At 39.1% G+C, this 11,204-nt stretch overlaps 1 pseudogene; it reads right to left on the reverse strand.

The window, feature by feature from the left end:
- Positions 1-4,326: 4,326 nt before the first annotated feature.
- LOC125390867 (large ribosomal subunit protein uL18 pseudogene) lies at positions 4,327-10,322 on the reverse strand (annotated as a pseudogene).
- Positions 10,323-11,204: the final 882 nt, after the last annotated feature.

The following is an 11,204-nucleotide window of genomic DNA, read 5'->3' on the forward strand; positions in this document are numbered from 1 at the left end:
TCTCTCTCTTTCTTTCCCTTTCTCTGTCTCTCTCTCACACACATACAAGTTACCAGTCCTCCGATTTGTAACAAGATAAACTCTTGCGCAATTATTATATGATTCATGCTTGCTTATTAATAGTTGGGTTTCATCTGCTTCATCACGTTTTTCAATGAGAATATATCACTCTATTAATAATAAAGATGAGTTCAAAGCATTCTTTAATAGGATTGTGTGCAAGCGAACATAAAAAGTATTCTCAACCATGGTGAGCCAGACTCACTCTGACACTTTTGATACGAACATGACAAGCATCAGGTGAGCTCTGCTGGATTTATTGGTTTCTTCTCATTTCATCATATTCAGTTTCTTTTTCCTTTTATTATCAAATACCTAAGTGCTTTAATTAATAAGCTTTTCTGGGGGTACTTTCAGATTTATACTAAGTAGAATATACATGTTCTCACATAATTACTTAAAACTCTTGACTTTCCTACTATTAACATCTTACTTTTGTTTTAATGCGTTTGTTATAATATGAACACATAGTTATGAGCTATCTAAATTCAACAGGTTAGGTTCTTCTTTGTATTGTTTTTAATGGGCCCAATGTCCATCTTTTGTTATATCACTGCTATAATTATTTCGTATTATCGTCTCTCCTAAGAGGAATACATTTCATGAAAGGTAACATTCATCTACTGAGCATCAGTTTGGAGGAATTCAGTAATCACTACTGTTTCTGTTTCTTTCAGCTCCCCATGCCAGTCTGTTCAGATCCTTCCATCTAACCGATGTTTACTGAGCACCTTCCTGCTTTTAAAGAGGGGCTGCCAAGGTTCTGCCTGCTTCCTAAGGCCAAATTTCTCACAACCTATTTTTTTCTCATGAACAAAACCCATATTTTTGCTTATGCTTTTCCAGATTTTCCCTTACATTCATCTGATCAAAATCTGGGGCAAAAAAACATGATCCAATATGAGAAACTCCCTTTTCTTGAGAAACTCATATTTTAATATTCTAGGCAAGTCTCAGAAACAAAGAAGCGTGAAAACTTGCTTCTGCTAATAAGCTACCAAAACAGCTGAAACATGGAAAATAAGAAGCTATTATTCATAATCTGTTCCAGTCAAGGTCTCACTTCCTCTCCGAGGCTGGCCTTAAACTCATAACCTCTTGCTCCAGCCTCCAGGGAACAGAAACTCTAGGCAGTCACCACCTCTCCCAGCTATGATCATTTTTAATTGAACAAAAATTCATACAAGTTCTTTTTAAGTAAGTGAAACATTTCAAAAATGTTCCTATGATGTCAATGTAATTCACTCCCCTCTATGATGAGAGTATTTGGCTATAATGCATAAAGAATGATTTACCACAATCAGACAAAGGACTCAAATATGCTGCCTATCTACTGAAACACATATAAATTTTTGGCATAAACTCTTCCCTGTTTGTCTATATAGTTTTTTTTTATCTGCAATTATCAACTTTGGTCTCTTCTGTATCTCTCTGTCTTGATGACAAACCATAATAATGTCACTTTGTCTGTAGACGGATACTGCTCATTCATTCCAGGCTGCCCAGACCCAAAATAATCACACAAAACTATATTATTTGTGATAATGTTTGACCAATAACTTAAGCATATTTCTAGTTAGCTCTTATATCTTAAATTAACCCATTTCTTTTTTTTATATATTTTACCACATGATTTGTGGTTGTTCCAGCACATCTGCCTCCTGTGGCCGCTACGTGACATCTCTTTGATTCTGATGCTGACTGCTCTCTCCTACTTTCTCTGCTTGGAATCCCCACCTTGCCCTATTCTGTGCTGCAATAAGCCCGAAGATGATTCTTTATTAACCAATGGTATTCACAGCCTACATTTGTCTTCTTGAAAAACAGCTACTAAAGTTGGTGATTATGCCCCACTATTTGAGAATTCTAAAATATTTGGAAAAATACTTTGAAGCTATAAAGAGGCTGGCATAATCAAAAATTCTCGGCAATGCCAACGCAGAGCAGATTAAAAGTCCAACGCTTTCTACTCTTCTGCATTATGTCATGTATTGCTTCAAACTCACATGGACCCAGAACTCTTCCTAATTGGTGGACTGTTGAACTGAAAAACTGAAAAATGTTATTTCATGTTTCAACTGCTTAGGTTAATTCTTATCATGTCTACACAGTTTAAAACCACAATAATCAAACTATGATTCCGGGATATGTGTCTGAGATCCTTGGAGACAAAACTTTAGACTTCTACTCAAATAAGTAAAATAAAAGGGGAAGTCAAAGTCTTTGAAATCATTTCATTTCAGAAAATACCTAGTCATATAAATGTCTTCATAAAAGTGCAGACCTTCTATGTCCTTGTTTGGTTTCCTGTTGCTGTGATAGAGACCATGACCAACAACAACTTGGGAAGGAAATGGTTAATTTCTACTTATAGGTCAGACTCAATTATGTAGGTTAGTTAGGGTAGGAGCTAAGGCAGGAACCTGAGAGTGGAAACTGAAGCAGAGGCCATGAAGGAAAGCTGCTTACTGGCTTGTCCTCCATTGACTTTCGGTGTGCTTTATTATAGGACCCAGGTATCAACCCAGAAAAGGGTGCACATCCAATACCAATCATTAATCAAGAAAATGCTCCACGGGCTTGCTCCAGGCCAATATGATAGAGACATTTTTCTATGTGACCTTGACCTGAGATTATGTCAGGTTTACAAAAGCTAACCAGCACATTCTTTAAAAAAAAACATTAAAAAGCTTCTGAATTTAATACACAGTGCATACACAAAGACTTGTATATACTGCTACCATCAAGTCTTAGAAGTTATATGAGTGCAGCCATCCAATGACTGAAGACACCAATGGCCCCAACACAGAGTCAAATGTCTGCTATTGCTGAGAACAAATCCTACATCCCATGCCCATGCTAAACTCATAGACACTGGTCACAGAATGGGAACATTTGTGCTGGTTTATTCTTCACTACTGCACAGAAGAATAGTGTACCGCATATGGCCAAATGGTGTAGGCACTAAGTAGAACTTGATCTGTAAGTTATTTCAATATCCTCTATGTCACTAACTTATCCTGAGACACTGGCCTTGCATGCCACTGATTCCATCTGTCATATTAATGTCTTTTATGTAATTTCTATTTCTAAAATTATTTCACTCGTCCCAGGATATGGTGGCACCCACCTTTGACTCCAGCACTGAGGAGACAGAGACAAGAGGATCTCTGTGAGCTCAAGACAAGCCTGGTCTACACAGTACATTCCAGGCCAGCAAGGGCTATATCATTAGACAAACGGCTGCATAGTGAGATTCTGTCTTTACAAAAAAGAAAGTAAAAGAAAATAGAAAAGAAAAAAATTATTCTCTGAATGAATTAACAAATTAGTGGCAATGCTTTCTTCTAATTTATAACTCCTCAAGGCAAAGATATTTTTTGTTTGTTTTTCCTTATACTGTTCATTTTAAAATGTAGTTATTAGCACATCGTCTTGGGGATTTTCATTTTCTACAAGCCACAGTTTCAGTCAATAAATTCCTGTCACTCCAATACAGCTAACACGTTGGTCTCTGAGTCTTAACTTATGTGTGGGTCTTATTGGAAGTATCAGAGTAGGTATCTCAGTAGACATCCATCTTGTGCTCCTATGTAGCAATTTTGAATGTTTATATGAGATTTTTCTTATCAGGAATTCATTTTAAATAATTTGATACTCATAGTTTTTTATCAGAGAAACACACCCACATATTTCCCAAACCTTAAGAAACCTGTCTTTTCTCTGGGTTTCTTACATGCACCATGTCACATGTACACTGGTACACACACACACACACACACACACACACACACACACACACACACAAAATACTAAGACTAAAAATAAATAAATTTTAAAATCAGAAAAAAAGTCTATCTTAACAGCTTTTTCCCAGTTAAAGCCAGATATGGTACCCGAAGAAAAAAAATGCAAGGTTCTTGTTATGCCAACTACCCTAAGGAAAAATAAAGGAATCTTCAGGGTTTAAAGGGAAGAATTTATTTTTATATATTTTTAGATTCTTGGTCAATAAGTTTATTGTCTTTATGAAAAAAATCTTTATAGAAAATTGCTTTAGTGCTGGGCAGTGGTGGTTCATGACTTTCATGCCAGCACTGGGAAGGCAGAGGCAGGCAGATCTCGGAGTTCAAACCAACCTGGTCTGTTGAAAAATTTCCAGGATAGCCAGGGCTACACACACACACACACACACACACACACACACACACACACACACAAACCCTGTCTTGGAAAAAAATCAAAACAAACAAACAAATAATTTCTCTAGGTCTGAGCAGAATGTTCCTGGACTCTTGGAAGGAAACTTGCCATCTTCTGAGCAGCCTGCTCTTTTCGGACAAGAGATATTTGAGGGCAGTTCCATTCCTTCATCACCTCACTCTTAAGCTATTTTTCATAGGCTGGAACTTCTTAAGTAGCAGCATGAGCTTTCTTATGTATCCCCTCCATGTCTGGAGTTATGATGTCCTTTATGTACTGAGAGAACTGTTGCTTATAAGCATCTTTATCTTCCTCCATTAGCTAATATATGCAGTCTGCAACATTCTCACCCATGCTGTGCTTCCAAGGTACTCCTGCATTCAACCTGCTTTCATAATCATACTCAGGGAGTCATTTAGTACTATGAGGGATAGAGTAGTCTCCATCCACAGCTCTTTTTAGGGCCCTTCAAAATTTTCTTTATTTTTTAAAACAATCCTTTTTATTTTACACACCAATTCTCTCTCCCTCCTCTCCCTATCTTCCCTCCACCACAGTCCTCATCTACTATTCAAAGAGGGTGGAGGCATTCCATGGGGAGTCAGCAAAGTCTGAATGTTATTTGAGGCAGGACCAAGGCCCTCCCCACCGTATCTAAGCTTAGCATTCCATAGGGAATGGGCTCCAAAAAGTCAGCTCATGTACTAGGAATAAATATTGGTTCCATTGTCAATGGCCCTGCAAACTGCCCAAGCCACACAACAGTCACCCACATTCAGAGAACCAATTTCAGTCCTATGCAGATTCCCCAGCTGACAGTCTGGTCAGTGAGCTCCCACTAGCTTCGGTCAACTGTTTCTATGGGTTTCCTCTTCATGATCTTGACACGTATCTTTGCTCATATTATTGCTCCTCTCCTTCTAAGACTGAACTCCAAGAGCTCAGCCATTGTTTAGCTGTAGATTTCTGCATCTGCTTCCATCAGTTGCTGGATGAAGGTTTTATGATGACAATTAAGGTAGTCATCAATCTGATTACAGGGAAAGGCCAGTTCAGGCACCCTCTCCACTATTGCTTAGGGTCTTAGCTGGGGTCATCCTTGTGGTTCCCTAAGGACCCTAAAAATGTTATTGTCATTTGCATTTAGACAAGGCACATGTCCAAATAGCAAGTGCAGGCACCAGGCTGACTGTCAATGCTTTCCAAATTGTATTGGCCTTCATAGATCTTGTCCATGCCAAACCTAACAAGAAGCCTGCAGGACAGTAAAATAGCTGCAGCGGAACTGGTCATACCAACTTTCACATAGTATTTTGGCAGTTTGTGTGCATATGCTGTGCAGACCATCAAAGCCGCTTCTGTACAGGCATATGCAATCTGGCAAATGATCTCTGTTAGTTACCAGAACTCTCATCCTATACTTGGGTGTGTTGTACTTACTTCTGTCCAGGATCACCAATCATTTCCAATCATAGTAGTCAGTTTTACCCTCTTGCCATCTTCTCTATCTCACTTGATTTATCTTAAATCAAGTCGGCCTTTCACCAACTCCAGTCTGCGGAACAGAAGCCCACAATTGCGACTCCACAAAAGCACGGCCCTCCTCCTTAGGAGGTGAGTAAAGGAAAAATTCAACTGTTTTGTGGAAGGTGTTGATGCTGGCAATAGGAAAGAGCTATCAATAGGAATGATCTGAATGTGGCTGTCAATGACGGTTGACTGAGAAGCCAAGGACAATGGGACTGGATTTTTATTCTACTGCATGGACTGACTTTGTGGGAGCCTGGTTTGTTTGGATGCTCACTTTTATATACCTGGATGGAGGGGAGAGGACCTTGGTCTTCCCACGAGGCAGGGAACCCTGACTGCTCTTAGGACTAGAGAGGGAGGGGGAGGTGGGAATGGGGAGGTGGGGAGGGGAGGGAAAAGAGAGGCGGGGAGGAGGTGAAAATTTTTAATAAATAAATAAATTTTAAAAAATGAACTGAGTATCAACCATGACATTTTAACAATCTGGACAACAAAGAGGGAAATAAAGAGTGACAGAGAGAGAGAAAGAGAGAGGGCGAGTGATGGGGGAGGAAGGGAGGGAGAGAAAAAGGAGATAAGACAAAGAGACAAAAAGAAAGAGACAGAAAGGAATGAGAGAGACAGTCAGACAGGGGCAGAGTTGACAGGCAACTGACTGAATCTAACTTGCCAGGCCAGGAAAATTAAAAGTTTACAGTCATCCTCTTCTACATAGTAAGTTCAAGTCAGCTTGTGCTACAAAAGAATCTGTCTCAAAGAAAAATCAAGCAAGGGAAAAGAAAAGAAAAGAAATCTACTTTATCTACTTGCATAAAGTCCAAATGTTATCCAACATTTACAGTTCTCCATGTTTCTGTCATACTAAAACCGCAAGCTGAACAACAGTGCTGTGGGTTAATTCTGTCTCACACTCCTGACCTCATTCCTCTGACAACAGACCATAACAGGTCCTCCTGAGCTTGTCCACTAAGGTTCACTAGAACACATACAATAGACTTTATATGTCCTGTTACATTCCTAAATTTCCCACACTGGCATCCTTGAGTCATAGTTGTAAAAGAGAAGTGCTACTTCAGTTTTGTAAGAGCGGTGACGGCAAAAAACCTCGGGGCTTTACAAGATAACTTGAAACCCGTCAAAGGCATGTGAGGTTTTGATATAGCTAATAAAAGGATTTTATTTAAAGTCCTTCATGACTATTACCTTGATTTTATTCAGGAAAACTTCAAGCTAATAGTATTATAAATACATATTAGATAGGTAGATAGGTAGATGATAGATAGATAGATAGATAGATAGATAGATAGATAGATAGATGATAGATAATAGATAAATAGATAGATGACAGATAGATAGATAGATAGATTGATAGATGATAGATAGATAGATTGATAGATTGAAAGATTGATAGATTGATAGATGATAGATAGATAGATTACAGATAGATAGATAGATAGATAGATAGATAGATAGATAGACAGACAATTGATAGATGATTGATAATACATGATAGAGAGATTGTACATAAATATAAATAGATGATAGACAAATAGATTAGAGATGACATAAATGTATCACTACATGCTAGGAACATAGATATGTGATAGATATATTCACATATATATGTACAGGAATTAATACTGCTCATGTGTCATACTTTTGCAAATTTAAAACACTATTTCTCTGTTTAGTTTTTGCAACTGGTGACCAGGACTATCCAAAAGCTCTTTTTAGCATTCTTGCCTGGTCAATACAAATTCCATACTTATATTTAAAAACAGTTTAGCATAAGAAAAAAGAAAATGCCTCTCTGCACACTCTTGAGTTTAGAGTGGCAAAGGATGAAAAGGTATGATAAGATAGCATTCTGGTTTTGAGAGATTGTCTATCAGAATGTCTACTTATTTCTCTTCTTGGGAAGTGCACTTGAAAAGTGAAATGTGAAGCCCTACCCCAGTGTGAGATTAAAAGCAGAGGGAGGTTTTCCTATAACTAAAAGAGATCTACACAGAGAGAGCAAGTAATGACGAGCTTTTGAAAATGATAAGATTGTAGCAATCCGATTCACTGCAAGAAACTGGCAAATTGTAAAAGCACCATATACCCGAAGAAGCTGCAGAAAGGCTCTAATTTTGCAGGCTCTCCTGCCTTAGAAAATGGAAGAGGCAAGGGCAGAAGAAATATCTTCCTTCTTTTGGAGCCCAGCACACCTTCTAAATCATGAGATATGGGGGGGGTTGCAGAGGATAATGGCCATGGAGTGCAGGTCAGGTAAGAGACCTATATTCTCTCCTGTCACTGCTGTGCAGACACAAATTCTGGGGCTTTTATTGAATATAGCAACTGCTGGCTTGTTATGATCATTGGCAGATGTTACAGAAGTGACTTCCACCATTGACTAGATGGCTTCCTGGGGAATCAGTTTCAATTTCTAGGGCTCAGGCAAAGAGGCACCAATTTTAAGGGGTGGGGAGGGGAACTTCTTCATTCGCAAGCAAAACTTTGAGGTCTTTCAAAGTTAATTGCAAATATTGGGAAACAACTCCTGACACGTACAAACCAGAGCCCTGTACTGAATTTAAAAATGTGTTTCTTTAAAACTAAAGGACATGAAAATCAAGCCCTAATAACTAAACAATGAAATATATAAATTTTAAATATATGTCTTGCAGGTCTGTTTAAACATCAACTCCACAAGCTTGTGTTATTTATTTGAGATTAGAGGTTGTAATCATGAGAGAACTTGATGTTAGAAGATAAGAGAAAAAAAATGATCTCCTTATTCTGGCTGGACATGATTCTTCTTCCATGGAGCTGGTGAGGCAGTCCACTCTTCCACCCTTTGCTACCAGGGCAGTGTTTTGACTGAAGAGTCATTCCGTACTCTTCCATCTTGGATCTTCTTGTTGTATGATCTTTTTTTTTTTTGGACGTTAAAAAGATAAGATTTTATATTTGAGAACGAGACAATTACACTGATGACTCTGGCCACAAGGACAGTCACACGCAAAGGCAGGACACTGACAGTAGATATTGCCAACATCTGTCAAGAATATCAACACTTTTTTCCTAAAAAATGCAGAGCTGAATTCTATCTGGAATCTGAGTGAGACTTGAAATAGACCCTTCCTACTCAGAAAACCACTCAGACTCTTAGGGTAAAACAAAGAAAGACCAGTATGGCATTTTAACTTTAGCTGAGAGGGTACTTTCTTGGGTCACAAACAAGCACTTCTAAATAAGAAAATTGTAAGCTGTTAATTGTTCCTTGATTTAGGTCTACTTGTCTGTGTTAATTTGTTGCAGTCTGAATAGATACGTAATATAGTCATCAAAATATTAAAGAACACAATGTAATATGAATATTTTTCATTCACAAGAACACCAAACTCAGATGATCTTTTGACAATGGCTATTCAGTGACCAGAATTTGCCATTGATGTCTTTATCCAGTCTTGGATCTACCATTTCTCAGAGCCTCAGAGCACCCTCCACATTTACTGTTTACCTATATTTTCTTTTTTTTTCTTTTTTTTAAAGTTTATTAAAATATAAAAGTTTCCACTTTCGAAGGATAGATATGGGTTCAGGGAAGAATATATCTCAACTATGGAAGTCAGTTTAGGGTTTACTAGAGACTTGATTGTAAATGGGATCCCAGGTCCAAGGAGAGATCCCCAGATTGTTCTCTGGACAGAGGAGAGGGTGCCTGAAACGGCCTTGGCCCATAACCATACTGATGAATATTTTGCTTATCACCATAGATCCTTCATCTGGCAATAGATGGAGATAGAGATGGGGTCCCACGTTGGAACACTGGACTTAACTCCCTAGGTCCAACCGAGAAGCAGCAGGAAGAAGAACGTGAGCAGGGAGGGCAAGATCAGAGGGAACCTTCATCGGGCGATGGATGGCGATGCAGACGGAGACCCACATTGGAGCACCAGACTGAGCCCCCCAAGGTCCAAAGGAGGAGCAGAAGGAGGAAGAACATGAAAAAGCAAATCAGAACGGCAAGGGGAGCGATCACCCACTGATACAAGGCGACTGATCTAATGAGAGTTCACCAAGGCCAGTTGACTGGGACTGAAGGAGCGCTTGATCCAACCAGATTCTCTGGAGGAGGCTGGATTCTCTGAATGTGGCTGGCCCGAAGTCTTTCTAAAAAGCCATTGACAATGACTCTGGGACTTGTTTCCTCTGCATATTCTGGATTTTTGGGGATCCAGTCTGATTAGATTCTCACCGTCCTGGTCCTGGAGGGAGCGGGGAGGAACTTGAACTACACACAGGGCAGGAAACCCTGACTGCTCTTAGGGATGGAGAGGGAAGAGGAGAGGGAGTGGGGGGAGTGGGAGGGTGTTGTGAGGAGGGGCGAAAATTGCTGTATGATCTTTACTGTGCCCCATGATTGGCACCTTTTCCTGTCCTTCATTCTTTGGCTCCAGTCTGTAGTTTGGCCACTTGTTCTCCAAGTCCGAGCTGACTTCTCCAGGAACATCTGCTATGCCTGATAGTGACAAAGCCATGCACCCTCCTGGGAAAGCTGATAAATTACTTTCCCTTTTGATACTACTGCTATAGCCCTTGAGATTATTTTTCTCAAATGCTAGTATTGCCTATGAGTTCTTTCATTTTCTTTTCAAAGAGAGGAAAAACAGAATTAGCTTAAAGTTGGTGAACTGTAAGGCGTCCTTTATACTAAATCTCATACCTCCATTTGTTCTTAGCTCACTCACAGCAGTCTACCACACCTGTTAAACTCATCATTCTCTCTGTCTCTCTCTGTGTGTCTCTTCTGTCTCTGTCTCTCTCTGTCTCTGTCTCTCTCTGTCTGTGTGTGATCCCTAAAGAAAACTTTGAGTTAAAAATGATTCAACCCTCCTATCTCCTTCCCTTTGCATTATAAAATACCTTATGCCTAAGTTTTTACTATGACTGTCACTAGTCATAACTAGTGCTTTCTCTTCTCTCAGTTATTTCACTGACTAAATTGCTCTTATTTCCATTGATCACATACTTTGATTCTTTCTTCTTTCATTGATTCTAAGCAATGAATTTTCTTCCTTTCTATGCCTATGTTTAAATATTTCCTTTATTTGTTATATGTGCTTTTTCCTTTGCAAAATACCTATTGCCACAGAGTATAATTATGACTTACTATTGCATATGTTCTGTTTAGCGATTCTTTTACTAAGTAGAATTATATCCCAATCAGCATCCTTGTCCACTGCTGGTTATGCAAAAACAAGCTGTACAGTCTTGCCGAGTTTCCCAGCATTTGCCTTTTCCAGAACAAAGCATTCTCACAGGCTAATGGTGTACAGAAATCTGATAGCAATTCAGTCTGATAGGTTATGGAAACTGCACCTTAGTCATGTGCAGGCAAGAAAGAACTGTGAAACTGAATC

Source organism: Myodes glareolus, chromosome 16 (assembly GCF_982192425.1).
Source record: "Myodes glareolus chromosome 16, mMyoGla1.1, whole genome shotgun sequence".
Classification (NCBI taxonomy): domain Eukaryota; kingdom Metazoa; phylum Chordata; class Mammalia; order Rodentia; family Cricetidae; genus Myodes; species Myodes glareolus.